This window comes from Scomber japonicus, chromosome 6, assembly GCF_027409825.1.
Source record: "Scomber japonicus isolate fScoJap1 chromosome 6, fScoJap1.pri, whole genome shotgun sequence".
Classification (NCBI taxonomy): domain Eukaryota; kingdom Metazoa; phylum Chordata; class Actinopteri; order Scombriformes; family Scombridae; genus Scomber; species Scomber japonicus.
The window spans coordinates 37,012,620-37,032,855 of NC_070583.1; the positions used below are offsets into that span (position 1 = coordinate 37,012,620).

Sequence of the window (20,236 nt, forward strand, 5' to 3'; positions counted from 1 at the left end):
TTTTCAATCATAACAGTAAAGTCCAGTTTTCTCCAGAGCGAATTTAGTCTTTGTGTGTTGAGTCCTCTCTTGCTGTGTTGTATCTGATTTCAAAATTACTTCTGGTTGTTACAGTTGTATTTTAAAAGCTTGTTATATTATCCATTGTGTCAGTAAAGTGAGGATGCTTTCAACAATAATTTCATGAATAGATTTTATTGATGATGATCAGATAAAATACATGTGAGAAACACAAAAACACTGTGGGCTTCCACAGCTGGACAGATGTTATTAGATTGAAACATGAATAGAGCTGCATGCTGCTCATTGGATCCTGACAGTAACAACAGCAGAGTCAACTGAGACTAATCAATGAATCATGTAGAAGGAAAAATAACTGAGTGTTTGAGTCTGAGACAGATCTGCTTCACAGTGCAGAGTGTGATGTTTGATTTCAGCAGCTGATCTTCAGTCAGCAGAGTTTCTGTCCACAGGAGAGACTCTCCCTCCTACAGAGGAACCAGAGAGACTCTCTCTCCTACAGAGGAACCAGAGACACTGAGGAACCAGAGCAGACTGTTAACCCAGCATACAGAGGTTCAGTGAATGTGGTGTTGAAGGTGTGGAGGTGGATCAGTGTGTCAGAGGAGACTCTGTAGAAGGACAGAGTGCCAGCAGGACAGTCCACATACACTGCTACTCTGTTAGAGTCAGAGGAGGACGAGGAGGAGGAGGAGGAGGAGGAGGAGGAGATGGATGTTCTTCTCTTATTGTGACAGACAGAGTAATGACCAGCAGAGCAGTCCAGACTCCAGGACTGATCATTCATTCCAAACCAACAGTCATCACTGTCTCCTTTCCTGCTGATTCTTCTGTAACTCACTGATATAGAAACTCTTTTTCCACTGCACTCGACCTCCCAGTAATAGCGACCAGTCAGAACATTTCTACACAGCAGCTGAGGCCAGGAGTCAAATCTGTCTGGATGATCAGGATATGACTGATCCTCCTTTACATATGTCACCTTCCTGTTGTTGTTAGACAGTTCGAGGAATCTGTACATTGTGTTTGGATCCAGTTCCAGTTCACAGGCATCTGATGGAGAGAACGAGACACAATACAGCTGCAGTTTATCATCTGTTGATTTATTAACTACTTTACTGAAACCATTCAAACTTAAACCATCTCCATGAAAACTGAGACACTCCATCACTGAGGAAGACCATGAGATGTGACTGAAAGCTTTGGACATACAGAGTAAGTGGACCTTTTTAGATGAGAATATTTTTCAAAGTGAAACTTGATTCCAGCTGCGTCTGATGTTTGTCTGAATGTAAATTCAACAGTTCAGTTAGAACATGAACAGTCAACATGACAGTGATATTCAGTAATATTCATGTTTATTTCATGTGTTTGGTGTAAAGTGAAGGTCTTTGCACATCAAGTCTGTTATTTTCATCTCAAACTGTCGTCTGTTACAAACAACATTTTAGTCCAAATGCTCCAAACAGCTGAAGTCAGTATGAATGAATGAACTTTATCTGCAGGAGAGACATGTGGGACATTTTGGAGCATGTAGCGCCACCATGTGGACTTTTATAAAACATTTCGCTTTTAACTCCTGAACTGTGATGAACAGAAGGAAATTTCTGTTTCATGGATTCATTGGTTCAAGATAAAGGTCAGTTTAGGCCATGCCCATTTCTGACAAAACACATTTTCCTTATATCTGAGGATCAATGGGCTAGCGTAATTCAAAGAATTCATTCTTCCTCCATCTGTGCGAGGCACAGCCTCATTAGTGCCATGGCTGCACTTCTGCCAAATTTCGGCGCGTAACTCATCCCACAGCTTTGAGAAAACCCCAACAATATATAATTTAGGGCTGTCAAACGATACATTTTTTTAATCGAGAATAATTGCAGAATTTCTATAGTTAATCACGATTAATGGCGTTTTGAATTGCATGTTTAAAATCCTGTTATTTTCCATTTGAAGGCAGTTTTAAGCCCATAATGTAAAGCATTTCTTATCAGAGTGTCTTAACTGAGAATCAATCACGGCTCTGCTGCGACTCCCACACTCCAAAATGGTCCTTTGGTGGAGCTGAGGCTGGCTTGGCTGCACCTGGGTGTTTAGCGTGGAGGTGCTAACTCAAACTCCACGTACTCCGGTGGTAGTTAAACTCCGTTTGACACAGGTTGCATTTTACTTTTGACTTGTCAACTGAAGCGTCTGGAAGTGTTTTAAAGTTAAACAAGCCGTTCAAAAGTCCAGTAGCTCTCTTACTTTCCATCAGCGCGGTAGGTTTACTGCAGGAGGCCACTTCAAAGCATAGCGCTACAGCTAGAGGAGCCGTCTACGGGGGAGTAGAAGGGACAAAAAGGCTTGCAAAATTAAAAAATTTTTTTTGATTTAAAAAAATTAACGCGTTATGGATTGCATTAATCTAATCGTGATTAACGCGTTAACACTGACAGCCCTAATATAATTCCAATTTTTCCCAAAGTTCCCCAAAAAACAAGAATAATTCTCCATTGTAAATGAATGGGAATTTTTAAAAAAACCCTCTCACCTTTTTTCTGTGTCACCTAGCTGTCTCATACCTGCACGTAGAAATGTGATTCAAACTTTAAAACGGAGGAAAACCTGTGCTCTCTCCAAAACAAACATGTTTTTACATAACATGTAAACTTTTCAAACTATGAGCAGTCAAACGAGGAGTGGAAATAATTTTCTTCAAAGTTATAATGGAAGCGTTAGTTAGCTTGAGTGAGAGAAGCAGTAAAAAATAACCTTCATTTTTATTTTTAACTCGCGCTCACGGCCAAACCGTAAAAAGGAGACAAATAATTTTATGTCAAAATGTAGACATAGGTGTTGGGATTCATAAAATGTGGCATTGTCAGGTGGGGTCTGCACAAAATTTAAACGGGGGGGCCGAGACCAGCAGCAATACCTGTCTCACTTCCCATTGACCCTAATGTAATCGTCTTTTTTTCCAAAAGAATCTCACTCTGTCTTCACACTGAGCTTAATCGCTCATTTTAAAGAACACCTGAATAAAATAAACACTGTCAGAATCTGCCGGCTTCTGTGTCTCTCACGGTGTTTTCGGTTTTAGGACAGGAGTTACAGTTTTCTCACAGTTTGCAATTGTTCGGGACCTTGTCAGAAGCCAAATTCTGGGGGGATTTTGAGATTTTTTTCCAAGCAGATTCTCACATCGCCATAGCAACCGCAGGGCCTTAGCTGACCTTAGCAACCGTAGGGCCTTAGCTGACCTTAGCAACCTGTTGCTGGGCAGAAACTGAGCTACTTTTTTGCAATTGGCTAATCTGTCTGTTTTGCCAGTTAACTGATGCCAAGGTAGCTGCCGAAAGCTCTCAGCTGTAGCATCCGTGTTTTGGGTAGAGGTGGTGACTTTGATTGACAGGTGACACTTTGTAGGGGGTGAGGTTTCAGCAAACTCGACGGACAGGCCCACTACACACACATATATATATATATATATATATATATATCAGTGGCGAGCGGTGACCTTTTACTGTGGTCATGCTGAAGTGTCAATACCATGCGCACCCGTAAGGGGGGTATTTATTTATTAATAAAAAATATAATATGGTTTTTAACTACGATATCAACTCGATTGTGACACTCTTACACGCACACTTGCCCCATGTTACCAACAACAATGTGTTGGAATTTACAGTGTATGTAGGCTAAATGAAAGCAGAAATATTCAACACAGTAACTTGACAGCCGCAGATCCATGGTAACCATGGTAACCATACAAACAAAGAAAAATAAGTTACACCCATGGGAATTTTCGAGGCGTGTCATTGGACAATGACTGCAATGACGTCATACATGTCGGACCCCGAGCATAGTTGCCCGCTCGGTTTGCCGGTACCGGTAACGCGGACAAAGTTACCGATAAACAAAAAATGTGTAAGAGGTAAGAGTGCCAACAATTTTTGTTTAATTTGTTGAAAAATTAAGATGTTGTACACAGAAAATTAGGTCCTCCCTCGGTCTGGATCGTCTAAATGCTCTAAATTCAAAATGCTCATCTACAGTAAACACAGCCTCTAGCAGTAACTGTACTACTCGGTGTCACAGTGCGCATGCACGAAACAAGCTGTCAGCTTTCCAGCTTTTCACAAGCAAAACGGGACAGATTAGGCACGGATTTAAGACCAAAACAGTAGAACTAAGGTATTGTATAATTGAACACACTGCCAGATTAATATTTTCAATTATTTTTATTAAAGGGCTTGGGCATGCACTGCATTTATAGCTTATTATGACCGCTCGCCCATGATATATATATATATATATATATATATATATATATATTACACGTTGATAATGCTCAAATGCAGGCAGGTATGATGTGTGTGTGTGTGTGTCTGTGTGTGTCTGTCTGCAAACAGGGGGCGCTATACTAACAATATAGCAAGAAATTTCGCGAAACCAGAATACGATCAGGGTGACTTTTTAACACTGGAAATGAATCATGTACTCATCCCGGCTTCAAAATTTCTAGTTCAGTTTAAAAAATATTTCCAGAGCAAGCACCTGCTACGCTTTATCATACATTTTGGTCATGCTCTAGTTTATTCTGGTCCTCAATATTTGATGTATATTCAACAATTTCAGGTTTAACTATTCATTCTTGTCCTTTTATTGCAATCTTTGGTGTACCAAAAGAGGATCTTCCTCCACGAAAACCACAACTAAATAGTATAACCTACTCCTCCCTTTTAGCACAGCGGCTCATCCTTTTGCATTGGAAGAGTGACCAACCCCCAACCCCCCGCTCCTTTGGGAGATGGATCTGTGATGTTATGTTTTTTTCTTAAGATTTAAAAACTGAGATACACACTAAATGGATAAATGGGGAAGTGTGAGGTGGCATGGCGTCCATTTATTTCTTATGTAGAACAGCTGACGATGTCGCTTGACTCTGAGTGAGACGTTAGATAATTGGGTAATCATGGTGGATTTTTGGTTTTGTTTGTTTGTTTTTGTGCTGTTGTGTGTTTGTTTGTATATTTGTTTGATAGTGCATTGTTATTTCTGCCTTGTTTTATCATGTCCTATCTTTGGGGTTTGTTTATGTCTGTCAAACTGAAAACACACTCACACTTCCTCAGACCAGGTTTCAGTCTCTGCAGTCCACCATGGTCCAACCTGGAGGAAGAGACAAAGACACAATCAGATTCATACACCTTCACTCATATCCACCATTAAACATGAACCAGAGTCCCTCAGTTAATCAGAGTGTCCACCCGTCTGTCCGTACCTGAGAGTGTCCACCTGTCTGTCCGTACCTGAGAGTGTCCACCTGTCTGTCCATACCTGAGAGTGTCCACCTGTCTGTCCATACCTGAGAGTGTCCACCTGTCTGTCTGTACCTGAGAGTGTCCACCTGTCTGTCCATACCTGAGAGTATCAAGTCTCCATTGTGGATCCTTCAGTCCAGCAGACAGCACTTTCTCTCCTGAGTCTCCTGGATGATTGTAGCTCAGGTCCAGCTCTCTCAGATGGGAGGGGTTGCGGCTCAGAGCTGAGGCCAGAGAAGCACAGCCTTCCTCTGTGATCAGACATCCTGACAGACTGAACACACACAACAGTTCATCTAATGAGCTTAAAAACATTCTCAACTCAATAAACAGGATTTTGTCCTTCAGGCCTTTATGTTTACACTCAGCGCCTCCTACTGTATGTTGGTGTGATGCAGATACATTTTAGGTTAGTAGTAGGAGAGAAAGCACATGTTCGTGCTGGAGGCTGCATTCTGATTTATGTTGGCAGAAGAAATGCCTTTAAAGTTAAATATTGTTCGATTTTAACTTAGTTCTTAATTTTCATTCCAACAATGTTCACTGTGTGATCACAATTAACTTAGTGTCTTTCATCATATTTCTAATTTAATTTAATTCAGTGTTTAAACATTTAATTTGTATTTTCCACAAAAAAAATTTAATATAAAGAAAATCATGTCGAATATTTCCTAAGCAGCAGATATGTTTTTTATGGTAACCTGCATGCAGAGAACATAACAGTAATTTTCTGTTGAATATTTTCTGAAGCATTGTGTTTGTTCATGTGGACACTGACATCATGCGCCCCAGCTGTAATCAGCTGACAGCCACTGATTGAATCAGCATAACTTATCAGTCACACACCAAACACAGCCATTCCCACTACAATTCCCTTTTAAATATGACTCCCACCTACATGATCTTGTTACAGCGTTGCTCACACTGTTGCTGGCAAAGCTTGCCTCCACCTTTCTGGTTCAGGTTCCCATCATGGCTCAAAGGTCAATCTGAAATTCATATTTGCTTTTGGCCCACTCTGCATGGGGTTTTTAAATTGCATTCCTTGTTTTTGGCTCAGCATGCTGTCGGCTAATCCAGGAAGCATCTTAGAGTGGAGCTTTCAGGGACAAGCAAAACTGTATTTCCATTTGTCGCAATACATGGTTTGATCTATGATGAGAGTGTTCCTGTCAGAACTGAATTAATGCATATTGAGTCTTTATTGAACATTAAATGACAGAAACATATATCCTGACTCACATGTTGGTTTGGAAGGAGTTTTACTTCTATATCACTTGTCACAGACAGTACACAAAATCTTTCTGGTATCATAAACTCTTCATTTAAAGCAGATACTGTGGGGAGGCCAACATTTTACTTTACATAGACAGTGATAAAACTGACCTGAGACTTTTCAGTCCGCAGTGTGGACTCTCAAGTCCAGCAGAAAGCTGCTTCACTCCTGAATCCTGCAGGTCATTGTTACTCAGGTCCAGATCTCTCATACTAGAGGACTGGGAGCGGAGAACTGAGGACAGAGCTTCACAGCTTCTCTCTGAGAGGTTACAGCCACTTAGTCTGGAGAAGATTTTTTAAAAAGTTAATACACAGATCCAATATGTAAAGACAATAAACGCTTGGTGGGTAAACTTTTACAGAAAGTTGAATCCTGACCTGAGTGTTTCCAGTCCACAGTGTGGACTCTCCAGTCCAGCAGAAAGCTGCTTCACTCCTGAATCCTGCAGGTTGTTGTTACTCAGGTCCAGATCTCTCATACTAGAGGACTGGGAGCGGAGAACTGAGGACAGAGCTTCACAGCTTCTCTCTGAGAGGTTACAGCCACTCAGTCTGGAGAAGAATTTCAATAAGTTAATTCACAGATCCATTATATGAAGACAATAAAAGCTTGGTGGATAAACTTTTACAGAGTGTTGAATCTTGACCTAAGAGTTTCCAGCCCACAGTGTGGACTCTTCAGTCCAGCAGAAATCTGCTTCACTCCTGAATCCTGCAAGTTGTTATTACTCAGGTCCAGATCTCTCAGACTAGAGGACTGGGAGCTGAGAACTGAGGACAGAGCCGCGCATCTTCCCTCTGAGAGGTTACAGTCAGTCAGTCTGGAGAATAATTTTAATACGTCAATTCACAGATACAATAGAAAAGACAATAAAAGTTTGGTGGGTAAACTTTAACAGACAGTTGAATCCTGACCTGAGAGTTTCCAGTGTACAGTGTGGACTCTTCAGTCCAGCAGACAGCTTCTTCACTCCTGAATCCTGCAGGTTGTTGTAACTCAGGTCCAGATCTCTCAGACTAGAGGACTGGGAGCTGAGAACTGAGGACAGAGCTGCACAGCTTCTCTCTGAAAGGTTACAGTCACTCAACCTGAAGAAGAATCAGCAGAACAAAATAATTGCAAACATTACTTTTCTTCATTGAGCAAAGATGAAACTACATTAATCTGGATAGTTCCGTGTGCACCTACAGAGCTTTGTTGGAGGCTTTGATCACTGGCAGCAGCCTCAGAAGAGCCTCCTCTGAAGCAGAGTATTTCTTCAGGTCAAACACGTCCAGATCATTTTCTGATGACAGTAAGATGAAGACCAGAGCAGACCACTGAGCAGGAGACAGTTCATCTGTGGAGATACTTCCTGATCTCAGGTACTGTTGGATCTGCTCCACTAGAGAACGATCATTCAGTTCATTCAGACAGTGGAACAGATTGATGCTTCTCTCTGCAGACAGATTCTCACTGATCTTCTTCTTGATGTACGCAACTGTTTCCTGATTAGTCTGTGAGCTACTTCCTGTCTGTGTCAGCAGACCTCGTAGGAGAGTCTGATTGGTCTGCAGTGAAAGACCCAGGAGGAAGCGGAGGAACAAGTCCAGGTGTCCATTTGGACTCTTTAAGGCCTTGTCCACAGCACTCTGGTAGAAACATGTTGATTTGTCTTTAACGACTTTAGACCAACTCAGTGTTTTTTGTTCTTCTGCCAGCAGATTGACTCCAGACTTGATGAATGTCAGATGGACATGAAGAGCAGCCAGAAACTCCTGAACACTCAGATGGACGAAGCAGAACACCGTGTCCTGGTACAGCCCTCTCTCCTCTTTAAAGATCTGTGTGAACACTCCTGAGCACACTGAGGCTGCTTTGATATCGATGCCACACTCTGTCAGGTCTGTTTCATAGAAAATCAGGTTGCCTTTCTGCAGCTGCTCAAAAGCCAGTTTTCCCAGAGACTCAATCATCTTCCTGCTCTCTGGTCTCCAGTGTGGATCTGTCGCAGCTCCTCCATCATACTTGACATTCTTCAATTTGGACTGAAGTACCAGGAAGTGGATGTACATCTCAGTCAGGGTTTTGGGCAGCCCTCCTCTCTTTCTGCTTTTCAACACATCCTCCAGAACTGAAGCAGTGATCCAGCAGAAGACTGGGATGTGGCACATGATGTGGAGGCTTCGTGATGTCTTGATGTGGGAAATGATGGTGTTGGCCTGCTCCTCATCTCTGAATTTCTTCCTGAAGTACTCCTCCTTCTGTGGGTCAGTGAACCCTCTGACCTCTGTCACCATGCCGACACACTCAGGGGGGATCTGATTGGCTGCTGCAGGTCGTGTGGTTATCCAGAGGCGAGCAGAGGGAAGCAGTTTCCCCCTGATGAGGTTTGTCAGCAACACATCCACTGAGGTGGACTCTGTAACATCAGTCAGGATCTCAGTGTTGTGGAAGTCCAGAGGAGGTCGACACTCATCCAGACCGTCAAAGATGAACACAACCTGGAACTCTTTAAACCTGCAGATTCCTGCTTCTTTGGTTTCAGGAAAGAAGTGATGAACAAGTTCCACCAAGTTGTACTTTTTCTCTTTCTGCACATTCAGCTCTCTGAAAGTGAATGGAAATGTGAAGTCTATGTCCTGGTTGGCTTTGCCTTCAGCCCAGTCCAGAGTGAACTTCTGTGTTAAGACTGTTTTCCCAATGCCAGCCACTCCCTTTGTCATCACTGTTCTGATTTGCTCATCTTTTCCAGGTGAGGCTTTAAAGATGTCTTCTTGTCTGATTGTTGTTTCTGGTCTGTCTGGTTTCCTGGATGCTATTTCAATCTGTCTGACCTCATGTTCAATATTGACCTCTGCAGTCCCTCCCTCTGTGATGTAGAGCGGTGTGTAGATCTGATTCAGAAGGGTTGGGTTTCCTGCTTTAGCGATCCCCTCAAACACACACTGGAACTTCTTCTGCAGGTTAGACTTGAGTTTACGTCGACACTTTGCAGCACGAGCTCCTGAATGAACAAACAACAAATGAAATCAGTGAGTGGATCCTACAGAAAGTCTAGAAATCTGAACATGTAAGTGTGTCTGTATAGTTTTTCCTCCTCCATCACTTTTATTCAGCTCATCAGTGGAGGACAAACAGTTTGAAATATAAACCTCTCCCATGTTGCCTCCATTTCCTCTCCATCATGTTAAATCTGTTAAAATCCTCTTACTGCTCTGCAGATGCTCAGCCAGCTCCTCCTGCTTCATTCTCCTCAGGAAGTGCACTGTGATCTTCAGAAATGCCTCTCTGCTGCTCCTCCTCTGCTCTTCCTCCTCACCATCCAAGACCTCCTCATCGTCACTCTGACTCTCTAAGCATTCTGGGTAACCTGGACTCAGACCCCTCTGGACTGTCTTTAGCTCGTTCTTCACAAAAGTGACGATGTTCTCCTCCAGCAGCTGGAACAGAAAGATAAAGTGAACATTTCATTTAAACTGGTAGAACACAACATGTGATTCATGTGTCAGTCTGAAGGCCTGCTGGTCTAAACAGAACAGCATGGACACTGTTAGGACCTGAATGATAATTTACTATTTCATCTGTGGTTGATGGAGTTAATAGTAAAAAGTGTGTTTGTACATGTACACACCATAAATATGGAGTCCAGCTGTGTTTGATGCTGCTGTGCAGACTGATCACTGGGAACCTCTGAGCTCTGCTGCTGAACTCTGTGGAGAAAACATCACGTTTAAGGACATTTAATGACTCAAATCTGCACTCGGCTTATTAAATATGTTCTGTCATGATGACTACATGAACTCCTGTAAATGCTGCTCTGATTACTGGATGTTAAATTCTTACCTTCCATCAACAGGTTGTCCATCTTTAAACTTAATAGGAGGACCCATAGACCAGTCACTCTCCATGGACACACAGCTGGGTTCAGGAGAGTCTGCTCTCTGCTGCTGCATCCTAGAATGACTAAAGAAGTGAAAAAGAATGCAGTTAACACCAACGAACTGCTGCCCAGCTCCACTGAGTATCTTCTGTCCAGCTTCACTGAGTCTCTGCTGTCCAGCTTCACTGAGTCTCTGCTGCTCAGTGCCTCCACAGACACCCAGCTAGCTCCCAAAACATCAGCCACCCCTGCCTCTTGGTCTCCTTTCTACGTGGCTTTTTTCGATGTCTTGGTTACCAAAGTTTCAGCCCAAAGCAACTCTTTCCAGAGTGGTCCTGCCTTCTTTCGCTTCTTTGTTTTCTCCCACCTGACCAGCCTGGAGGGACATTTGGGAGCGGTCCCTGGAGGGGGCGACTGTCATGATTCTTGATTTTTTTTTTTTTTTAAGATTTATTTTGCCTTTATCAAGACAGTCTGGCAGAGAGGCCAACAGGAAACAGGGAGAGACAGAGGGGAATTGCCTGTAGTATAGATCCCTGGCTGTATTCGAACCAGGGACGCTGTGATTATATGGCAAGTGCTCTAACCACTCGGCCACCACTCTTACCTTTTATCAGCAGGTTGACCACCTTTAAACTTAATAGGAGGACCCATAGACCAGTCACTCTTCATGGACACACAGCTGGGTTCAGGAGAGTCTGCTCTCTGCTGCTGCATCCTGATACAAACAAACAAACAAACACACAAACAATTAACAAATCAAAGAGTTTAAAAGATAGATAGATAGATAGATAGATAGATAGATAGATAGATAGATAGATAGTAACTTTATTGATCCCTTGGGGAGGTTCCCCTCAGGAAATTTAAGTTCCAGTGCAACATCGCAATAAGTACAGGATGAAAGTAAAAGGATGAATGTTGAGCAGACTGTCAGCAGCTGAAGTTTTAGAAGCAGAATGAAAATCAGTAAGAAGACAGTGGATGAGAAACGTTCTCCTGTTCATCAAAATGTCATCTGATGAAAGATGCTGTCTCTCTTAATAGGACGATCCATAGATCCGTCACTCTTCATGGACACACAGCTGGGTTCAGGAGAGTCTGCTCTCTGCTGCTGCATCCTAGAATTACTAAAGAAGTGAAAAAGCATGCAGTTAACACCAAAGAACTGCTGCCCAGCTCCACTGAGTCTCTGCTGCCCAGCTTCACTGAGTCTCTGCTTTCCAGCTTCACTGAGTCTCTGCTGCTCAGTGCCTCCACAGACACCCAGCTAGCTCCCAAAACATCAGCCACCCCTGCCTCTTGGTCTCCTTTCTACGTGGCTTTTTGCGATGCCTTGGTTACCAAAGTTTCAGCCCTAAACAACTCTTTCCAAAGTGGTCCTGCCCATCTGTCCTGCCTTCTTTCTCCTCTTTGTTTTCTCCCGCCTGACCAGCATGGAGGGACATTTGGGAGCTGTCCCTTGAGAGGGCGACTGTCATGATTCCTGATTTATTTTTTATTTTTTTAAGATGTTTTTTGCCTTTATTCAGACAGTCTGGCAGAGAGGCCAACAGGAAACAGGGAGAGAGACAGAGGGGAATTGCCTGCAGCATAGATCCCTGGCTGGATTCGAACCAGGGACACTGCGATTATATGGCAAGTGTTCTAACCATTCGGCCACCACTCTTACCTTTTATCAGCAGGTTGACCATCTTTAAACTTAATAGGAGGACCCATAGACCAGTCACTCTTCATGGACAAACAGCTGGGTTCAGGAGAGTCCGCTCTCTGCTGCTGCATCCTGATACAAACAAACAATGAACAAATCAAAGAGTTTAAAAAGATGAATTTTGAGCAGACTGTCAGCAGCTGAAGTTTTAGAAGCAGAATGAAAATCAGTAAGAAGACAGTGGATGAGAAACGTTCTCCTGTTCATCAAAATGTCATCTGATGAAAGATGCTGTCTCTCTTAATAGGACGATCCATAGATCCGTCACTCTTCATGGACACACAGCTGGGTTCAGGAGAGTCTGCTCTCTGCTGCTGCATCCTAGAATTACTAAAGAAGTGAAAAAGCATGCAGTTAACACCAAAGAACTGCTGCCCAGCTCCACTGAGTATCTTCTACCCAGCTTCACTCAGTCTCTGCTGCCCAGCTCCACCGAGTCTCTGCTCCTCAGTGCCTCCACAGACCCCCAGCTAGCTCCCAAAACATCAGCCACCCCTGCCTCTTGGTCTCCTTTCTACGTGGCTTTTTTCGATGCCTTGGTCACCAAAGTTTCAGCCCTAAACAACTCTTTCCAGAGTGGTCCTGCCTTCTTTCTCCTCTTTGTTTTCTCCCGCCTGACCAGCCTGGAGGGACATTGGGGGCTGTCCCTTGAGGGCGACTGTCATGATTCCTGATTTATTTTTTTAAAGATGTATTTTGCCTTTATTCACACAGCCTGGAAGAGAGGCCAACAGGAAACAGGGAGAGAGAGAGAGAGGGGAATTGCCTGCAGCATAGATCCCTGGCTGGATTCGAACCAGGGACACTGCGATTATATGGCAAGTGTTCTAACCACTCGGCCACCACTCTTACCTTTTATCAGCAGGTTGACCACCTTTAAACTTAATAGGAGGACCCATAGACCAGTCACTCTTCATGGACACACTGGGTTCAGGAGAGTCTGCTCTCTGCTGCTGCATCCTGATACAAACAAACAAATCAAAGAATTTAAAAAGATGAATTTTGAGCAGACTGTCAGCAGCTGAAGTTTTAGAAGCAGAGTGAAAATCAGTAAGAAGTCAGTGGATGAGAAATGTTCTCCTGTTCATCAAAATGTCATCTGATGAAAGATGCTGTCTCATCTTATTTGATTAGTTGACTAATCAGTGGTTGAGCTCTTTGTTAACTCACAAAGTTAGTAGTTCATTCTGAGTTATTGTGACTTATTATTCAGTAGTTGAGTGTCAGATGTGACAGTGAGTGTGAATAATGATGGTGGAGTGATGTGAGTGGAGAACAGTGATGGACAGTTAGAGATCCTCATCTCACCTCTGAGCTTTGGTCTGGCTGTCATGTTCCCCACACAGAGAAATTTTAGAGGGAGGGACTCCCTCCTCTCTGTCCTCACACTGATCCATAGCAGAGAAACACCTTCACACAAACACAACAACATGCTCATTCATTACAACCAGCTGCACATCACACAGGTCTGCACTGCTGTCTAACATCCTGTCATTATTCATTCCACCACCAGATGGAGCCAAAGTAACAAACTATTTAAAGACTTTCACTCAGCTTTAATGTTTAATAACTTAGTTTCTGAATGTCCCACTGACTTTTCATTTTCCTGATTAAATAACTGAATATCATGAATGAAAAGATGCTTTCAACAGTATTTCTGTCACCTTTTAAAAGGATTCATATATTCATATATTATTATATGGCTTTTAATACCTGTTAATCATTAACCGTCCCACCTTTTAAACAAACTCTTTTTGTTGGACTGTGGACTGTTGCAACAGTAGTTTAGTTATAATAACTTTAATATGTTAATAAGGTTCAAGATTACTGAATGAAGTGACCTTTGATATGGCCACAACCAATTAAATGACTCATACACACAATTACTGACCTCAAGAAACAACAGTCAATCAATTTAGTCTATTTATCTAAAGTTTAGTACAATGAATGTCATCGTTCCCAAACCCTTTAACAGCCAGGTTCAGTTGTTGGGCAGGGTGCTGAACCATTTGAAAATGACCCAAAAGATGAGTCTAATCTTTATATTATATGGAGTACATACTGTATATTACATGTTCATACTCATATAACTAATGTTGTAGTATTAACACTCAGTGAAAGTTTACATAGTGCTATCATAGTGGAACAATTACAGTATAAGTACAGTAGTTGATATCAGTGTACATTATTATTTCTTAAGCTGTGACAGACTTAAGTGTCAGAAAAATTCAGTCTGGTAATAAATAAAAACTTTTACAAACCTTTTAAGGTCACTTTTTAGGTTTATGGTGTTTTACTGTACAGATTTTTCTGATATGTATTAGTTTATGGATGTAATATATTCTATATTTTCATTTTTACACTACACAGCAGAGCCTCAACATGAACACATACTGTAATAATTAAATATTTGAATCAGTCTTTACAGTACAACAGTTATTGCAGCAGTGTTGTGTTGCATCACACAGGTGTTTCTATTCTTTTGGTCACTTCATGTGTCTCATCAACAGGTTAAATTACAGCTTCAGTAAACAAAGCAACATAACATATCACTATAACTACCATCTCTACTGTTATCAGATCATTTTAACACCCGCTGACACAAACATGATGAAAACTGTCGGCTATGTTTCCTTTAGATGCTGAAAATCATCTGAATGAAGCTGATGAGTGAAGGTGAAATATATCAGCAGCTTCAACCAGCCAGCGATAGTGCCATCAACATTTAAACAAGCAGAAGAAGAAGAAACATGTAACTCACAGCAGGAGGTTTTTAAGGTCTGTTGGTTCACAAACAGTCTCGTCTCTCTGTGTTCATCTTTAATCTGAAGTCTTCTTTAAGGAAATCTGATCAAAGAACAGCAGCTCTGAACTTTGGAACAACTGAAGTCAAACATTAACAGACAGTATAAATCTTTATCAGCTGAATCATAAAGTCTGATCATAGTTTTATTATTTTTACATTATTATGTTTTATTATGTCTTTTACATTACGACAAACAACACAAATTGGCAAGATGGCGCAAAATGTGTAAAATGAGATGAATAAATGTATGTTCTCTTACTATTATAACATACTGTCCTCATTAATGCTGCTAAAACCAAACTGTCATCATACACACTGCAGATAAACACACTGCCCTCATGGGTTGGGCGATGGTTACTCTGTCCATTAAATCTTTATCGCTACATGTCGTCCCTTAAAATGAAAAGTCTGACAGAGTTCACACATGAACAGACTGAATATGTATCACATAAAAATTTGGAGCAGGTCAGTGATCTGTGCTGCAGTCATACTTTGGTTTTATCATGTTGAAAAGTAGTGTATCAATAAATAAAACATAATTCATGTGAAGAATTAATCACCAAAATTACTTTTCATCTCTAAAATACTTGAACAAAATTGTGACTTGGCAACTTCTTACTGCTGTGGAAGATTACAGCATTTTTGAAACCTTGTAGTCTGGTTTCTATCAGCATGACAGCACAAAGACTCCTCTTCTTAAAGTCACAAATGAACCTTAAATGACAGGTGATCATCAATGATTGTGGTACTGACTGATTTGAGTGCAGCTTCTGACATGATCCACCACAGCATTTATTAGACAGACTGAGGTAATGGATGGGTAGGGCACTGTTGAGTCCTTTCTTTCAGATATCCATTAACAACCACATGTGTTCATTTGCTGCAGTTGATTATGTGGTACTGGAGGTAGGGTGGGTCAGTTATGGGACAAATCTTATTCTTTTTTATATGCTCCCATCAGGTCACATGATTGGTAGACATGGTGTTTCCTTGTTGATGGCACACAGCTGTATGTCTTCTTCAAGCCCTCTGACCTTAGTATGCTGAGTGTGTTACAGGACTGCTGAGTAGATGTAATAACTGGATGTCTCATGAGTTTCTTCAACTGAACACAAACTAAATAGAAATTGTCTCCAGCAATAGAAATATTCAAATACCATCTACTTGGTACCTGTCTGAATACTGAGCCTGTTGTGTGAAGGGTTAAAAAAATACAGTATAGCTACAGGAATTTAAAATATAATAAAATATGTTTTAAAAGTCAGTCATTAAGGGACTATGGCACAGTTCATTGTTAAGATAATAGGTTAAATAAGTTAAGTGTGGTTAAAAGTAGACACCCCTATATTTCTTTTATTTTATTGTGTCTTAAATAGTGATTAAAATGCCAATGTCATTGTACTTTACTGATCACAGTGTTAGCGTAATACTCAAACATGTCAGCAGAGGGCGCATAGAGTTTGGGAGAAACCTAAAACCCCCATAGAGGCAGCGCTGCAGAATAAATAATCTACAGGTGGGTTAATATTCCCCTAAAATATGCATCTGTTCATCTGCTCGAGTATAAGAGTTAAGAGTTGGTGATGACGTGTGGTGATTAGAGTTGAGTAGTTTTGCAGTAATGTGTTGATGAGATGTTTTGCTGTATGCTGCAATGCTAGGCTAGCACACCTGTTGCTTTCAAGTAAAGGAAACACGCAACGGACACACTAATGAGACATGTGAGGGTTGGTTAGTTGTGTAAACTGAGCCGAAAGGATGTAAAGGGCTAGTTCGTATACTTTTATTTGTGTTAAACTGTTTTTTCCGTTTATGTTTTGTGTGTTTATTGTTAACCTTGTAATACATGTAAATGAAGGATTTGTGGATGTGTAGCAGTACATGGGAGCGTACCTATGTTCCCCGATCGCGGCTAACTCGGCTGCTAGCTCGGCGGCTAACTCGGTTGCTAGCTCGGCGGCTAACTCGGCTGCTATCTGGCTAACTGTAGACAGGATCATCCCTATGTTCCCCGGTCACATACAAAGCGGGGAACATAGGAAATAGGTAAATGTAAATGAAGGATTTGTGGATGTGTAGCAGTACAGTGGCAGTAGAGTTTGGTGGTTATACACTGTAAAACTGTATATTATAGTTGTGTAACTCAAGAACAAGGACTGGTGGACTTTCATATGTGTTATATATGTTATGATAATGCTTCGGTTTGACAGGTATTCACATCTACTGTAGCTGCTTGTTGTTGTATGTGGCCTACCTGGAATTACCAGTGTTTTGTTAATCACCTCAGAGACCTATGTGGTAGTGTAATTTGTGATTGAGTAAGTTGTTGATTATCTCTTTGTGAAGCAGAATAAATCCTGCAGCCGAGTCGAACACAAGCTAAAGTTATCTGCCTCTTTATTTACATCTACAGCTTCAGCAGCAACAGGGTTTATGACCACTCCTCTGACACCCAGAGTCATCTCAGTGTGTTTGACTCTAATTTAAACTTTGACAACTGAAACAAATGTGTTTTCAGTTTTTTGACTTTTTCTCTAATCTTTCATTTTTGCTGAAATATTGGATCATTTGAACATTTATTGAAATGAAAGCATGTGAGAAGTTTAGAGGGAAAAATCACTATTTGGTGGAGCTGTTAACAACTCATAGAAATCTGAAATGTGAGCCGACTGCACACTGCTTTTTGGTTTCATCTTTAACAATGTGCTGTATTTTAAAAAGCGTGTTATATTATCTATTGTGTCAGTAAAGTGATAATGCTTTCAACAATAATGTCATGAATAGTTTTTATTGATGATGCTGAGATACAATACATGACAGATGTTATTAGATAGAAACATGAATAGAGCTGCATGCTGCTCATTGGATCCTGACAGTAACAACACCAGAGTCAACTGACACTAATCAATGAATCATGTAGAAGGAAAAATAACTTAGTGTTTGAGTCTGAGACAGCTCTGCTTCACAGTGCAGAGTGTGTGATGTTTGATTTCAGCAGCTGATCTTCAGTCAGCAGAGTTTCTGTCCACAGGACAGACTCTCCCTCCTACAGAGGACACAGAGAGACTCTCCCTCCTACAGAGGACACAGAGAGACTCTCCCTCCTACTGAGGACAGAGAGAGACTCTCCCTCCTACAGAGGAACCAGAGAGACTCTACCTCCTACAAAGGAACCAGAGAGACTCTCCCTCCAACAGAGGACACAGAGAGACTCTACCTCCTACAGAGGAACCAGAGAGACTGAGGAACCAGACTTGGACCAGAACCCAAACCCAGCATACAGAGTTTCAGTGAATGTGGTGTTGAAAGTGTGGAGGTGGATCAGTGTGCCAAAGGAGACTCTGTAGAAGGACAGAGTCCCAGCAGGACAGTCCACATACACTGCTACTTTGTTAGAGGAGAAGGAGGAGGAGGAGGAGATGTATGTTTCTCTCTTATTGTGACAGACAGAGTAACCACCATCAGAGCACCTCAGACTCCAGGACTGATCATTCCTTCCAAACCAACAGTCTTCACTGACTCCTTTCCTTCTGATTCTTCTGTAACTCACTGATACATCAACTTTTCCTCTCCACTGGACCTCCCAGTAACAGCGACCAGTTAGAACCTTTCTACACAGCAGCTGAGGCCAGGACTCAAATCTGTCTGGATGACCAGGATATGACTGATCTTCCTCCACATGTGTCACCTTCCTGTTATTGATAGACAGTTTAAGGTTTGTGTTCATTGTGTTTGGATCCAGTTCCAGTTCACAGGCATCTGATGGAGAGAACACAATACAGCTGCAGTTTATCATCTGTTGATTTATTAACTACTTTACTGAAACCATTCAAACTTAAACCATCTCCATGACAACTGAGACACTCCATCACTGAGGAAGACCATGAGATGTGACTGAAAGCTTTGGACATACAGAGTAAGTGGACCTTTAGATAAGAATGTTTTTCAAAGTTAAACTTGATTCCAGCTGCGTCTGATGTTTGTCTGAATGTAAATTCAACAGTTCAGTTAGAACATGAACAGTCAACATGACAGTGATATTCAGTAATATTCATGTTTCATCACGTTTGGTGTAAAGTGAAGGTCTTTGCACATCAAGTCTGTTATTTTCATCTCACATCTCTCAACACATTTTTGTCCAAATGCTCCAAACAGCTGAAGTCAGTATGAATGAATGAACTTTATCTGCAGGAGAGACATGAGGGACATTTTGGAGCAGGTACGCCACCATGTGGACATTATAGAAACATTTCTCTTTTAACTCCTGAACTATGACGAACAGAAGGAAATTTCTGTATCATGGATTCATTGGTTCAAGATAAATGTCAGTTTAGGCCACGCCCATTTCTTCCAAAACACAGTTTCCATCATTTTGAACTTCTTTTACTTCTTTCACATTTTACATCCAGTTCTCATGAATCAAACTGAAAACACACTCACACTTCCTCAGACCAGGTTTCAGTCTCTGCAGTCCACCATGGTCCATCCTGGAGGAAGAGACAAAGACACAATCAGCTTCATACACCTTCACTCATATCCACCATTAAACATGAACCAGAGTCCCTCAGTTAGTCAGAGTGTCTGTCCATCTGTCCATACCTGAGAGTGTCCACCTGTCTGTCCATACCTGAGAGTGTCCATCTGTCTGTCCATACCTGAGAGTTTCCAGTCTCCAGTGTGGATCCTTCAGTCCAGCAGACAGAAGCTTCTCCCCTGAATCTCCTGGATGATTGTAGCTCAGGTTCAGCTCTCTCAGATGGGAGGGGTTGGAGCTCAGAGCTGAGGCCAGAGAAGCACAGCCTTCCTCTGTGATCAGACATCCTGACAGACTGAACACACACAACACTTCATCTAATGAGCTTAAAAACATTCTCAACTTAATAAACAGGATTTTGTCCTTCAGGCCTTTATGTTCACAATCAGCGCCCCCTGCTGTATGTTGGTGTGATGCAGATACATTTTAGGTTAGTAGTAGGAGAGAAAGCACATGTTTCTTGGTGGAGGCTGCATTCTGATTTATGTTGGCAGAAGAAATGCCTTTAAAGTTAGATATTGTTCCACAGAATATCTAAAGAACATTTAATAGAAATTTACTGATGTTTTAACTTAGTTCTTATTTTTCATTCCAACAATGTTCACTGTGTGACCACAATCATTTCATTACGCAATTTAGTGTCTTTCATCATATTTCTAATTTCATTGAGTGTTTTAATATTTAATTTGTATTTTCCACAAAAAGATAAATGTAAAAGAA

General features: G+C 41.5%; 1 long non-coding RNA gene across 1 annotated transcript; it reads right to left on the reverse strand.

The window, feature by feature from the left end:
• Positions 1-17,813: 17,813 nt before the first annotated feature.
• On the reverse strand, positions 17,814-19,691 carry LOC128361024 (uncharacterized). The gene is made up of 3 exons (XR_008321532.1): positions 19,638-19,691; positions 19,423-19,469; positions 17,814-18,028 (listed from the first exon to the last, which is right to left on the reverse strand). It is a non-coding gene; the product is annotated as an uncharacterized LOC128361024 (long non-coding RNA).
• Positions 19,692-20,236: the final 545 nt, after the last annotated feature.